The sequence below is a fragment of the Pan paniscus genome, chromosome 14 (assembly GCF_029289425.2).
Source record: "Pan paniscus chromosome 14, NHGRI_mPanPan1-v2.0_pri, whole genome shotgun sequence".
In the NCBI taxonomy this organism is placed as follows: Eukaryota; Metazoa; Chordata; class Mammalia; order Primates; family Hominidae; genus Pan; species Pan paniscus.
Genome location: NC_073263.2, coordinates 100,785,028 through 100,800,606, shown reverse-complemented (window position 1 = coordinate 100,800,606; position 15,579 = coordinate 100,785,028). Strand labels below are relative to the sequence as shown.

Sequence of the window (15,579 nt, the reverse complement as noted above, 5' to 3'; positions counted from 1 at the left end):
CCATTTGGCTGTTCCTGCGTTGTATCCTTTATAATAAACCAATAAACGTAAGTAAAATACGTTCCTGAGTTCTGTGAGACGTTCCTGCAAATGTATCAGACCTGGTGGGGGTACAGACCTTGTGGGAGCCCCCAATTTACAGCGGGTCAGTCAGAAGAACAGATGTCCTGAAACGTGTGACTGGCATCTGAAGTGGAGACAGTCTTCTGAGACTGAGCTCTTTGACTTGTAGGATCTGATACTAACTCCAGGTAGAAAGTGTCAGAACTGAATTGAACTGCTGGACACTCAGAAGAACTGGAGTACTATTTGTTAGCGTTGGAAAACACCCCTCACTGCCTCTCCCCATCTTGGCAGATGGCTGGAGATTTATTATTTAGAAGCGGAAAAACGGAAGGTCTTGAGACTGGAGGGACTCACAGACACCACTGACGGTACAAATACAATACTAAAAATCAAAATTTGTCCACTCAAGTCAAGGTTTATTAGTAAATGTTAAGACTCCCAGGCTTACACCCTACAGGTATTAGAGTGGAGAGTATGATCTGGGGAATCTGACCAACCCATTGGTGGTGAGCAGGGAAGAAACAAATGCACAGATCCTGACACTGGCATTCCCAAACATCCTCACCAGGGGACCTTATGACAGAGCCCATGGTCATCGAGGACCTCATCCCGAGACTCCAATCAGCTTTTAAAAAGCTGGATCTTAAATCCAAACAGATAATCAAAGGCTTAGAGAGATGTAAGGAAAACTCCTGACATCAAAAGCAGAAAACAAAGAGGTAAAAAGGAACTCAGAAGAAACATAAACTGTGTAGAGAAATAAAACCTGGGGGGTGGGCAGAAGAGGCAGGTGGTGAAGAAACTATCCTCAATATGAGAGGGATAAAAAATATCGCATCCACAAAATGAAAACAGGATGTCAGGAAAAATGAATATTCAAAAAATAAAGAGCTAATAAAAATTTAAAATAGGTTATAAATATTTTTAAGAAAACCAAAACAACAAACCAATAAATGAAAACCTACTCAATCTCATTTGTCATCAAGGAAATGTGAACTGAAATCACAAAAATATGTCACCACACATCTGCTAGAATGACTAAAATTAAAAGGACTGCAACATTCTTGGACCACTTACCTGGGGGAAGCTGTAATAGCTGCTATGTCAGGAGGCAGCTCCGTGGTGAGGAGCTGAGGCTTCCTGCCAACAGCACTGTGAGTCTTCCAATCCCAGTAAAGCCTGAAGATGACTGTGGTCCCTGACATCCTGAGTACAACCACATGAGAGACTCTAGGCCAGAATCACCCAGGTAAACTGCTCTTAAATGCCTGACCCACAGGAAAACTAGCAGTATCTTCCAAATCTAAACATATGTATACACTATGATTCTGCTTTCCACTCCTAGGTACATACCCAGCAGAAATGCATACATATATGCAACAAAAGACATGTTCAAAGACATTCAAGCTGCATGCAGTGGCTCACATCTATAATCCCAGCACTTTGGGAGGTGGAGGTGGGAGGACTGCTTGAGCACAGGAGTTTGAGACCAGCCGGGGCAACATGGAGAAACCTCATCTCTACAAAGAATACAAAAATTAGCTGGGAGTGGTGGTGCACACCTGTAATCCCAGCTACTTGGGAGGCTGAGGTGGGAGGATCACCTGAGGCCAGGTAGTTGAGGCTGCAGTGAACCATGACTGCGTGCCACCACACTCCAGCCTGGGCAACAGTGAAACCCTGTCTCAAAAAAAAAAAAAAAAGAAAAGAAAAGGAAAAAGGATATTCATAATAACAGTATTTGTACTATTCCCAAATTATAAACAATCCCAATGTCCATTAACATTAACAGTATTATGAGGCCAGGCACGTGCCTCATGCCTGTAATCCTAACACTTTGGAAGGCCAAGGCAGGAGGATCACTTGAGCTCATGAATTCAAGACCTGCCTGGGCAACATAGCAAGACCTTGTCTCTACTAAAAATAAAAAAAACTAGCCAGTCCTGGTGGAGTGCATCTGTAGTCTCAGCTACTGGGGAGGCTGAGGCAGGAGAATTACTTGAGCCCAGGAGGTCGAGGCTGCTGTGATCATGCCACTGCACTCCAGCCTGGGCAACAGAGCAAGACCCTATCTCAAGAAAAAAAAAAAAAGCAGTAGAATGGATAGATGGTGGTATTCACACACCAAAATACTATACCAATAATGGAAAAAAAATTAACTACAGGTACATACAGCAACACAGGTGAAACTAAACAGAATACCGAAAAAAATAAGCAAGATACAGAAGAGTCCACATTTCTATTATGTAAAGTTTAAAAACAGACAAAACTAGATCAGGGTGTTAAAAGTCAGTGTAGACTTCTGGCAGGAAGGAGTAACTGTAAGGTAGCAAAAGTGGACCTTTTAGGGAGTGGGTCACATTCTGTTCTTCAACTGGATGGTGCTTAGAAGGTGTCACTTTGTAAAAAGTCTATGAGCTCTGGACTCAAGATATATACATTTATACCTCAATAAAAATTTATTTTAAAATATTAATTAGAATAATTGCAAGGTAGAACCCAGGAAACCTCCCAGCAAGGAGAGCAAAAACACAGAGAAAGAAAGCAGGGAAAAAAAAAAAAAAAAAAGATGAAAACTGGACCTGTTCAGGAGACTGAACATCTAGGTAATAGGATTTCCAGAAAGAACTGAGAAAAATGGAAGAGGAGGTGATCAAAATAATTCAGGAAAAATTCAAGAAGAGAAATACAGGGATCACCTGTTTGACAGGGCCCACACCAAGTGTACAACCCAAATGGATGAATCTGCTTGGATTCATCACTCCAAAGCACCTCATCAAAACTGTCACAAAGTATTAATAATCAGATCAACACTAAATTCATCAACAGCCACACTGCAAGGTACCTACCTTAAGAGGTAGGTACCTACCAAGAGATAGCATTTCCTTAATAATTTCTTCCTCTACATCTTTCCTTTCCCCCAGGACAGGCAAACTACCATATAAAGAAACCGCTTACTCTCAATACTGCTCATTTCTGAGAGTTTAAAAATGAATCCCTCACTAGCCAAGACACCTCTGGAACCTCACCAAACAGGAGTGGATCACAAAGGTCCTTCAGTGGCTGTGGATTCTCTATCCTGGGTGCTCACTGCCCCTCTTAACCTAATCTGACTCTGCCAAAGTGGTTTAACACCTTTCAGGGAAACATGAGCTAAGAGGCCAAAATCACTAGGCAACTATTATTCAATGACTCGAAGAGCAAATGAAACCACTGAAAACGAGTTCACAATAAAAAATTAAAACTCTAAGAAACAACAGACTACCCTGAGGGAGAATTTGATAACCTGAGAAGCAGAAGTGAAAAACAATTTAAAAACTCTAAGTATGTATAAAATGATTAAGTGCTTTTTTAAAAAAGAAAGGGAAACAATGAAAAGATAGCACAGGCCAACATGACTTCATCTCCCAAAGCATCATGCAATGGCTCCCGAATGCCCTGATTAAAGGCCAAAATTAGTACAATGGCCTGACAGGCCAGTGACCACTCTTACCTCCCTGGCCTCATCTCCTGCTATCTTCCCACACCCCATCCCCCCATCACTCTGCTCCAGCTGTCCACGTACGGGATGGTCCCATCTCCACCTGAGGGCCTTGGCACTGGCAGTCTCTGATATCTGGAATACTTTCCCCAATATCTCCACATAGCTCACACCTTGACCCCTTCAGGTCTTTGCTCAAATATTACCTGATTTCTCAAGCTTTTCCTTACTAGAATCATTAAAACTGCAATCCCACTCACACCCTGGCATTCCCTTCCCTAGTTTATTTAGTTTTGTACAACACAGATCATGATCTGGCATATATATATTACAAATTTTTATTTTGTTTACTGTCTTTTACCCTCAATTACAATGTACAGTCGATGAGGACAAAGATTTTGTCTGCTTTGATCAGTGCAGGATCCTCAGAGCCCAGAACAAGGCTTATCATAAAGTAGGTGCTCAACAAATAATTTAACAAGAGGAAAAGAGAATGCAAAAAGATTGGGGAAATCAGAAAAGAGCCGACTGCTCTTGTAAAATATGAGGTAGAATTCTCTCATTCATTCATGCATGCATAAATACCCAAACATTTACTAAGTGGCTACTTTATACAAGGAAGTGTCAAGCTATTCTCTTCCTCACTTTGGAAATTCTTTCTTCTCCTAAAACATGACTGAAATTGACTTTCTCCATAATTTACCATAAAAGATTAGCATATTTTCTAAGTTAATAAAAGTACGCAATGTACTGAAAATCATCTTTTACAGTTCAGCTTCCTGTTCCTTATTTTTATTCTTCTTCAGAACTCATGTGTATGTCCACACCATCAACCATCAATTTCTATCTAACTATGTTTCTAAGTACAAACTCTCGTTCCCTACTTACTTACTTTCTGGGTTTTGAAAATATTCTACTTGTTGTTGATACCACTATAATCTTGGACATTGATATAGAAATGTAAAAAGTAGTAATTAAAATCGAACACTTGATCTGTGCCCAAGAATTAGCTAAGGAGCATTATTTAGGAAGACAAAAGCTGATGACCATAAATGTGACCATAATATTCACCTCTGCTAAATTCCAATTATTTTCTTATTAACATTTACATACATGTGCATTCTAGTGAAAACAGTCTGTGGTTCATATAAGACTTCAAAGAGACACAAAATGGCAAACAATATTACCATATGCCCTTGATAAAAATATCTGCTTACAATTCTCTTTGATTAGCTCAATAATTTTCAGATAATGATTATTTTTTTCTTTAATGTTACTATTAGGGCCAAGTAGTGTGTCGCCTCACCTTACGTAGTTAAAATTTGGAACTGTGCTGAGCTGAGCCCATGAATAATCAGAACTAAAAATCATTCTTAGGTTTACATCATAGGAGTTTCACAATTGCTATACCAGTGGTGTTTAAAATACTTTATTGTGTTGTTTAGGAAAAATTAACACACATACACAATACCAGTTTTTAATTCTAACTACAGCACACGCCTTTTTGAAATAGTCACAGGGTATCAAACTGTTAAAGGTGTTTGTATAAAGTATAATAATACCATTCTGTTATTTATTACAAAAATGTTTCACCATATGATCCCCATTTAATAACTTATTTTAGAGGAGTTAAAGCTTTTATCAAGTTCTACGTAACACTGCCATCTAGTGCAGTGTTACTGCAGGCAATGCTTACTGAACTGCTGAGCATGCTCATTTCAGAAAGGGGAAAACAGCTTTAACATGGAAGCTTACAGTCTAGATTGAAGTTCTGTAAGAATTCGTAGTAATAATATGAAAAATGTAATTTATTTTGAATATTTTATTTTATAAATGTTTCAAATATGTCACCCTACCAACTCATTATTTAGCTCTTACCTTAATGGTGTCAGGATTTTCTCATTCTATTCCTCTTTAAGTATTTATAAAGACTTTCTGGAAGTATGTACTTCAAAATTTAAAAATACCCCTTGCTTATAAGAAAGCAAAAAATCAATCACTTAGATTATATAGAAAAAATATCAAACCTCTTTGTATTACAGAGTTTGAGAAATGTAATAATAACTCTACATTGCAGTGAATTATGTCCTGGAACAAGTTCTGCTGTACCAGTAGTAGGCTGCACAGAACATCCTGGGAAATGCGGTCCCTTGGCTGGACTCCAATTAATTTCTCTAGTTCTCTAAGCCTACTTATGAATCTCACAATAAAGAAGAGCACAGAATCAGAATATAGCTCATTTAAACCACAGAATGCTCACGGTTTAAAGGGATTTCATAGGCACTCCATTTGTGGTACCTAGCAATGAGTGGACTTCCTGCAACACCCCTGCCTCGCACTGTCCCAGCCACAGCCTGAGTATCCTCAATGTCAAATTCAGCAGCTCCCAAGGGAGATCACCTCATCTTGAGACAGTGAGTGCTGCAAAGTTACTCCTTATGCCAAGCCCAAAGCTATATCCCGTAGCATGTCCCCGTGGTCTTCATTCACCACAGGCCATTCCCCCCTTATTTAACTCCTCTTTCACTGGGCAGCCCTTTCAACAGTGGAAGACAGTTCTGTCCCAGTTTCTTCTCTCTGGGGTAAGCAATGCCTGTTCTCCACCTGTTTCTCCCATGGCCAATCTCCATCTCCACCCCATCCTGATGCCAACCTGGACCACCAGCAACATCCTTGTTTCCCTGTAATCCTACAAATGGCATCTAGGAGCACATCAGTGTCAACTGGCAGTCACTCCATGATGCCATTTCACAAGCCAAACAACTCTATCATTCAGTGCCTCTACAGCTGATTTTTAAGACTCAAGAGAAAGACCTAATGTTCTCTCTCTTACCTTCTTTACCTTTTGTGTTTCTTTTTTTTTTTTTTTTTTTTTTTTTTTTGAGACAGTCTCACTCTGTAGCCCAGGCTGAATGGAGTGCAGTGACAGGATCATGGCTCACTGCAGCCTCGGCCCTCCAGGCTCAGGTGATCCTCCCACCTCAGCCTCCTAGGTAGCTGAGACTACAGGCACATGCCACCACGCCTGGCTAATTTTTTGTATTTTATGTAAACACAAGGTTTTGCTATGTTGCCCAGGATGGTCTCCAGGACTCAAACGATCTGCCTGCCTTGGCCTCCCAAAATGCCGAGATTACAGGTGAGAGCCACCCATGCCTGGCCTCCTTCTATGTTTCATATTTTGACTATAAAGCCCAAAACTCCAGCTTGCTGAGGCAGCTAATGTGTTAGAGCTATTGTTCTTCTGAGAAGACTGCTAGCAGCTCCCCGAAAACCCACTGTTCCCTTATCTCCAGGGACACGACTGCCCAGGTAAGATTACATCTCCCAGCCTCCCTGTGATTAGGTGTGGCCACGTGACCAAGTTCTTGCCAATGGTTTGGGAGCAGGAGTGACATCTGCAACCTTGAAGGCACCTGGGGAAAGGCAATCCCTCCTCCTGCATGCCCCTTCTTTCTTCCACACCAGCTGGAAGCAGAAGCCATGGAGCCTCCTTGGAAGGCACATGTTGAGGAAAGCAGAGCTGCTCCACCAGACCAGGCCCTTGACGACTTACCGGTACAGAGCCTGCCTACCCCACAGGGTGGTTACAAAAGTGAAATGAACATCTGCGCTCTTTGAGCCACTGTGTCAGCGGTTTGTTACAGAAGCTTAGCCTCCACCATTACTGAAATATCCTCCTAGTTTTTGTAATTTGCAAATCTGATGAGCAAACACACTATATTTTGGTATTTTTTATCACTGATAAAATATTAATCAGAACAGCAGGGACCAAGAATGCTACAAAAAGATAAATGTTACTCTTTCAATTTCAAATGACTATAATAATAAAGGCAGATAGTTTTCAGAGCATAAGAAAGCAGCAGTAGCAAGTGGAAGGCTCTGAAGTGAGCAGACTCTGGAACAGAGCTAGTTTCTTCCTTCCTTCCTTATATCCTCCTGGACAAGGCAAAGGTGCTGAGGACTGCAGGAAAATACTGCTTCGGCTTAAGTCATGAGGAAACGTTCCAAAAGGACTCATTGATTTTACTCAGGATAACCTCCCCTCCCTTCCCCTCACCATTTAGAAATCTAAAGCTATGAAATTCATCCTTATCATCAAAATATGATAAATGAGCAAGCCTAAAATATGCTCCAAAAAATGCATCAAAGGACACAATCAACAAAGAAAAGAGGCACCCTACGGAGTAAGAGAAAAAATATTTGCAAATCATCTGATAAGGGATTAACATCTAGATTACATAAAGAGCTCCTACAGCTCAACAACCAAGAAAGAAACAACCCGATTAACAAATGGGCAAAGAACTTGAATAGGCAATTCTCCAAAGAAGAAATATAAATGGCCAAGAAGCCCATGAAAAGATTCTTGAAGTCACTCATCATCGGAAATGGAAATGAAACCACAATGAGACACCACCTTATGCCCATGAGGATGGCTACTACAGGAAAGGAAGGGAGGGAGGGGAGGGAAGGGCGAGTTTGAGAGAGGTGTGCGTGCGAGCCAAGATAGGGAGAAACTGGGCATTGTGTTGCTGGTGCAGCTGCTGGGGAAAACGATACAGCCATTCCCCAACAAACTAAAACCAGAATTACCACATGATCCGGCAATTTCACTTTCAGGGATATAACCCAAAAGAACTGAAAATAGGGACTGAAGAGATATTTGCTGTATGATGGGTACAGGCTTTCAGTCTGGGAAGATGAAAATGTCCTGGAGGTTGGCTGCACAGCAGTGTGAATGAACTTAACACTACTGAACTGCACATTTAAACATGGTTAAGATGATAAATTGTCTAATACATATATATATATTTAACATGTCAAATTTGTTCTAAGGCCACATTTATGTTTAATATCTTAGTATAGTATCAGATACAAATAAGAGTTAAAATGGAATCTTCTCAAGGCCCTAGCCCAGGAATACACATAGTCCTACAGAGAAAAACTGTTTCCTAAAAAAAAGGATGCCTCCAAAGAGGGCAGAAATGGTCTACAAGCCAAAATGTTTTAGAGTAAGCTTGTCCAACCTGCAGCCCATGGGCCACATGGGCCCAGGACAGCTTTGAATGCAGTCCAACACAAATTAGTACACTTTCTTAAAATATTATGAGTTTTTTCCACGATTTTTTTTTTGATCATCAGCTATCATTAGTGTTAGTGTATTTTATGTGTGGCCCAAGACAGTTCTCCCAATGTGGCCAAGGGAAGCCAGAAGATTGGCCACCTTGTTTTAGAGGAATATGCTCATATCTATTATATAAAGCTACATATTATATAGTATTATGTAATATAATATAGAAATATTCATAAAGTAACATTAAAATATTTTATAATATTCTACCAATTAATAGCTTTTAAAAAAAATTATTTCAATTTCAAAGAGACTTTAGAAGGGGTAAAGGTGAAGAGCTCCAAGACCCACTAATCATCTGTAGGTGGCAGTAGAAGCACAGCATTTATGTCAAAGCAGCCCTGAACTATCAATCGGTATGGAAAACCGGAGACCATACATAAGAAATCTGGATCTATTTCATATTCAAATAAACTGTGTGAGTACTCCTACATTCAATAAATTGCAACTAACTTCTCTGATACGAAACCTTTTTAACTTGCCCACTTTTACCTTAAAACCTCTACACAGCCAATCCCAATCTACCTATTTCTTTTTGTCTCATTATTTTATTTGGTACGTCTTTGTAATTGTATCTACCTAGAAACATTAGCCATTCATTTTTTGAGACATGGCATAACCTTTCTTACAGAAAAACACAAACACCAGTTGAATCCATATGCCTGTTAACTGAGGGCCTGCTGGGTGAAGCACTACTCTAGATGCGCTGAAACGTTTGAAGACGCACGTGCCAGGTCCTTGTTCACAAGGCACACACAAAACGAGAACAAGAAGAAGAAAAGGGGTGAAAGTGCAATCAGGGATCAGTACCCACATGACTGTCAAAGAGAGATGTGTCACAGATACTTCAAACTCCACTTCTAAAACCTGTAATTACTGATCCTAAATCAAATGTTCCATTCATGTTAGAAGAGCAAATCCTACACCAGAGGCAGAAAGATGTAAGCCAACAGTCTGAGAACCTTTTTTCCAAAGAAGCACAGCGGCAGCTGGCCTGTGGGTCTCAGGGTGGTCCTGCCTGCCTCCTTCCTTCCCTTCTCAGTTAAGACTCTCTTTAGACTGTGGCTTGCTGAGCGCAAGAAGCTGTATGAGCTGAAAGTCATAAACTTCTCATAAAGTCTACCCATACAAATGGTATTAGCAATAAGAAGATAACATTGCTGCAAATATTCAACTGAATGGAGTACTAGTTTTATTTTATAAGCATACAAGGGAGTGTTCTGGTAAATACCTTGTCTGAGTAACCAAAATCAATGCAGTTTTATTACCAAGAAAAAAACAACATGTCTTCCTCTAAAGGTTGATTATAATATCTCCAAGAGGTCGACTTAAAAATAAATTTAAAATATGGTAAAAAACATACACACTGAAGAACAATTAAAAAAAAAAAAAAAAAAAACAGCGATGGCAAAGATCAGGAACTAATGTGACCCCATCAGGGGACTGAGTGCTTTGCATTTAGAGTAGGCCCAAACTTCAGCAGACACATTCTTGGTTTTCCTCCCTGGGATGAGGACTTAGGAAATGCATCCTGGACGCATTCAGGCTTCCATGCAGCCTCCAAGCTCCTATCCTGCCGGCTCCTATCCACAGTCCTACAGAAATTCAGAGGAAGACCAAAGGTAAAATACTCTCTGCAATGCAAAGAGTTGGGGAGAGGAATGCCTTCAAATCACACAAGGCCGGAAGTGGATGACCCCTCACAGAAGGCCTCACCCAACTGCCCCTGGGGAGAGTGACCATCAGAGAAATGAGCTAACATGGTTAAGACAACCTGGTCAGTTAGTGGCACATGCTGGGCTCCTGCACAGCTATCCAGTCCCAGTCTAAAGACAGGAAAAATTTAAATATGCTACAAAGAAAAAAAGGGGACAAACGAAGCCAAGAGAACTAGTACTTAGTGTCTACAGCATGCACTTTACACAAGCTATAAGGCAGTTTTTAAATAGGAAAGGTAACACATATACAGAAAAGTACAGCATGCCAGAAAATCCATTTGCTTCTTTTCCCTTCCCTAGCCTGTTCTCTGTCCCAGAGGCTGGTGGGTCCAAACTCCATGCAAAGGCTCATGGGCCCCTGGCTTCCTGCTAACAGGAGCCTCAGGGGAGATTTGGGCCAAGAGGAACCTGAGGTCACAGTGTACATTTCCCTGGTTCCTTCCTGTAAGGGAACCTCAAGCTTACTGTCTCTCAAAAGAAAAGCACTGCTCCAAGGCAGCTGACTTGACTGGGGTCTCTCCTTCCAAGTTCTAGTAACCTCTCCCTTCCTTGATCTCTTTGGGCCTAAGTGTGGTGAGGGTAAGAAAAGCAACAGCTCCAGGATCCTGCCGTACAGATGATGGGGGACCCTTCCTTATTATTACACATGCCCACACCCCACCCAAAAGGTTTACCACCTAAGCATGAAATCCTAAGCACTGTATTTTCATTTCATCTGCTTCTTGAAATTTATACAAATGGAATCATATGATATGAATTCCTTCATGTCTGGCTTTTTCAACTTAACACTAGATTCATGAGATTCATCCATGTTGTTCTATCTGCCCTGTGTATCATCAATTGTGATTGTGACTTGCACTCCACTCTATGCCTACACCACAAGTGACTAATTCATGCTATAGTTGAACATTCAGGTTGTTTCTAATTTGGAGTTGTTGTAAATAATGTTACCGTGAACATTCTTGTCCATGTCTCCTGGTACGCAGCATGTGTTTTTACTGGTTATAGACCTAGGAGTGGACTCTGAGTCATGGAGTGTTGGTATCTTCATTTTAATACTTAAACTGTTTTCCATATTTAAACTCCCACCAGCAATGTTCCTTGTTACTCGATACCCTCATCACTCAACATCCTTGCCAGCACTTTGCACTGTCCGTCTTTTTCATCATAGGCATTCTGGCAAATGGATAATACCCTGCTGTGGTTTTAATTTTCATTTTCCCAATTACTAATAAAAAGTTGAGCAGATTTACATGTTGCTGACCATTTGGATCTACTCATTCTTAAGTGCTTGTTCAAGTCTTTTGGCCACGGAATGGCAGAGATCCCAGACACCACAATTACATGTACGAGCTGCCAGGATCCAGCTATAAAACCTTTCCTTGAGAATATCAACTCATTAGCAAGAAACAGGGAGATAAAAAGATGGTCTATTCCCTCAGGAGATTGTTTGCTATAAGTCAAATTACCATTTATGATGATTCTCTATTAAGTAGGGCCAACTTCAACAAAAATTACTAAAACGAAGTATAATATTATAATGCAAAATACAGAAAGAACATACAATCTGAGAGTCATGAGTAAATATTTCTGGGTCACACCATGTAAACTACATACTTTGCAGTCAGCATAAAGGTTAAGTTAGCTCAAGCATGTGAGGCTCTCAGAATCATGCCTGACAGTCACCTCTGATTACCTTTCGTAATTTAGTTAAGAATAATGGCAGATATAATAAAAAATCCTAAGTAACTTGTCTTAAACCAACAACCCTCAACCTTATAGATACATGGTTACTTTTACTGTACAGATGGCTGTGTACTAAAATCCTCAACCACACACACTATTATATAGGTTTATGTTTAAATAACCTGATAACACATCTCTTGTTCCTTTACCTTCCACAAGTCCTTTTTTTTTTTTTTTTTTTTTGAGAGGGAGTTCTGCTCTGTTGCCCAGGCTGGAGTTCAGCCTCAGCTCACTGCGTTCTTGGCTCACTGCAACCTCCATCTCCCGGGTTCAAGCGATTCTCCTGCCTCAGCCTCCTGAGTAGCTGGGATTATAGGCACGCACCACCATGCCCAGCTAATTTTTGTATTTTTAGTAGAGACAGGGTTTTGCCATGTTGGCCAGGCTGGTCTCGAACTCCTGACCTCAGGTGATCCACCCGCCTCAGCCTCCCCAAAGTGCTGGGATTACAGGCATGAGCCACCGTGCCCAGCCCTCCTCTTTCTTCTGAAATGCACTTCCTCATATTACTAGGTGTTAACTATACAGTGGTTCCCCCTTATTCTCAGAGGATACATTCCAAGACCCCCAGTGGATGCCTGAAACTGCAGATAGTACCAAACCCTATACTTACTATTTTTTTCCTGTACATACATACCTATGATAAAGTTTAACTTATACATTAGGCTCAGTACCTTTGTGTTTTGGGACAATTATTAATTAAATAAGGGTTACTGGAACACAAGCACTGTGACACTGTGACAGTAAACCTGATCACCAAGGTGGCTATGAAAGTGACTAATGAGTGGGAATGTCTACAGTGTGGAGACACTGGGCAAAGGGAGGACTCATGTCCTGGGGAGGAAGGAGCAGGACAGTGAGAGATTTCATCATGCTGCTCAGAATGGCATGCAACAGAAAACTTATGAATTGTTTATTTCTGGAATTTTTCCATTTAATATTTTCAGACCACATTTGACTGAAGGTAACTGAAGCCTCAGACAGCAAAATTGCGGATAAGGGGACTACTGTATACCCATCTCCATTTGCACCTCTGGTAACTGTGAGATCAGAATGTGCAGCAGAAGGCTGTGTGCCTCACAATAACCATGGAGTTCTGCTCAATCTGCTGCCTTGGCGACTCTGGATCTCTCTTCCAATAGTAAAATGTCACACTGCAAACTCTGGGCCTGGGGTCCCACGGGACTTCAGTGGTTCCAGGACTGATTTCACTGCCATCACTTATATATGGTTAGATATGGATTCAACTTGTTTGCTGTGAGGTTAAGTGTCTGAATGTCTACATGTCTATACATCTTCAAAACTACACACAAAAATTGCTAAAGACAAGAAATTTGGGAATATTAAATTTACAATACAATTTAGGAAACCAAACAGAAAGGAGGTATACTAACTGGGTTAGAAGATTATAGCTGTAAATTGTTGGGACTTAAGAAAAACCACACATTTAGACAAATAGTTTCTCAATCTTCTTTATCCAGAAACTCTTACTATTCAACATATCTCCCCTACACCCACACCCAAAGAGCAGTCAGTTTAGATACAAGTTTGAGAAACAGAAAGGAGGGGACAAAGGTTGGAGGATGTCAAGGCCAAAGGATAGGCCTCTCCTCTAGTTCAGAGGACTCTTTGTCTGCCTCACACCCTCTTCTCCCTGGGGACTGGCTGTGTGCTGACTGTCCCCCTGCTGGGATACATGAACAGTAACAACAGTGGACCCCTGGTCCCCTCACCGATGGGAGGCAACAAGGATAAGCTGCCCTCACACTTGCTATGCTAACAGAACAGGAAATATTATTTTACCTGTGGCATAGACAAATGTCTAACATAGAAGCATGTTTTATAGTGGGAATTTGCTATACAGATCTATTAACTACATTCTTTCTCATTAAAAAGTGGCTTAACTGAATTATATTCACTCAAAAACTGGTTTATAGTGCTAAAATCAAAATTCACTTATGGCTTTTAATATCAAAACCAAAACCCAAAACTGCAGCTAAAACACACTATTTGATAAAGCAAAGGGAATCTTGCAGTCTCTGGGAATAAGTAAAATCCCTCTTTTGCAAGTGAAACATTTCTCTTTCACTCATATTCCAAAGTAAGTGAAGAAATTAAAGCTGCATGAATGGTCCCTGAATAAGTTCCTCTGTTTGGGGAAAAACAAAAAATTCATTAGGTTCAAGTATTAAAGAAACTTGTGTCTACATTATACAAGTTGAATCCTTGACCCATTGTTTACTTGCTGTCAAATGATTGGGCAGTTTCTTTTCACTATAATTCCCTGACAACACAAAACCATCGCGAAGATCCAGGAGCACAGCGAACGGGGGTCAATGCTACAGGGCTCATGGGTTGCAGGGGAGGACGACAGACCTCAGGCCCTTGCCTAAGTCTCCCCATCTCATAAGCTGGTCAAAGTGTCCCTGCCTGCTGACTCAAGGCCCAGACATTTATCCATTCCTCCCCCAACCTCTCCATTTCTTCACCTACTTGTTCAGTCAGAAATTCAACCAATATGAAATGCCTCTTCTCTACACACATATGCAACACATGCCAACTCTCAAGGAATGCAATTTAGTGGAGGAGAAAAAGCAAGTAAATATGCAGTAACAATGCAAACATGTGCCACTACAGGGATAGGTACCAAGTGCTAAGGAAACCTGCAGGGATGAACAACCAGCCCAGCTTCGGAGGGCAGAGAAACCAGCCCAGCTTCGGATGGCAGAGAAAGCTTCCTGAAGAAGGTAGCTACAAGAACAAAGAGCAGCAGGCCATGCCATCAGGTGGGAGACAGTGGTGAGGAATGCCACAGTGGGTGGAACAGCATGTGAGAGGCAGGAAGAGCAAATGTAGCCAGTCCAGAGGGCTGGAATGGACAGCAAGATGAGGAAAAAGTGAGAGCTCACCCCAACCTGAAGCCAGGCCTATGGAGAGCCCTCAGGTGCTCCTGGATGCCTCCTCTAAGAGTCTGGCAATTCAGAAACAAGAATGCCCCTGTGTACCGTGAAGAATTCAAGTCTTGATGAAAGGACTCTTCTAGACACATGCCATCAATGTATCTGTTGATTTTAGCCAATGGGGAAGCTAATCAATACTTAATTTTAGAAAAGTCCTAAGCTATGTGAATAAGGCAAAGGACAGATTAGGTCTGCATGCAGGCAGATTTCTGTCCAGCTGAAACATCAAACTCCTGTGTGATGAATGAAATATAACATCACATATAAAAAACTGATGAATGTGATTCAGCCATAAGAAGTCCTATCTAGTGGACAGATCAATATAATTACCTCGTAAGAAGTTATTACAGCGGGAGAAACTGGACCTGGCTTTACCTTGAGTTCTTAAGCAAGTAACTGGCCTTCAATTTCTTCATCCACACAAGAAATAGTTGCTATGGTTGTCTCCAACACTTCTAAAACCCATCATTCTGGCAG

At 41.0% G+C, this 15,579-nt stretch overlaps 2 protein-coding genes across 21 annotated transcripts in view; one reads left to right on the top strand and one right to left on the bottom strand.

Annotated features, from left to right (window-relative positions):
• Window positions 1–15,579, bottom strand: part of UBAC2 (UBA domain containing 2) — a 185,902-nt gene that overhangs the window by 110,199 nt on the left and 60,124 nt on the right. The window lies entirely within an intron of this gene.
• The window catches only part of GPR18 (G protein-coupled receptor 18), a 38,155-nt gene that overhangs the window by 16,254 nt on the left and 6,322 nt on the right, over window positions 1–15,579 (top strand). For 3 of the 19 annotated variants that reach the window (XM_055096961.2, XM_003832047.5, XM_063595986.1), the window contains exon 1: window positions 13,253–13,372. The gene's annotated coding sequence lies outside the window, so the exon portion shown is untranslated. The other 16 variants (XM_063595983.1, XM_055096954.2, XM_008957429.4 and 13 more) reach the window with 14 other exon arrangements.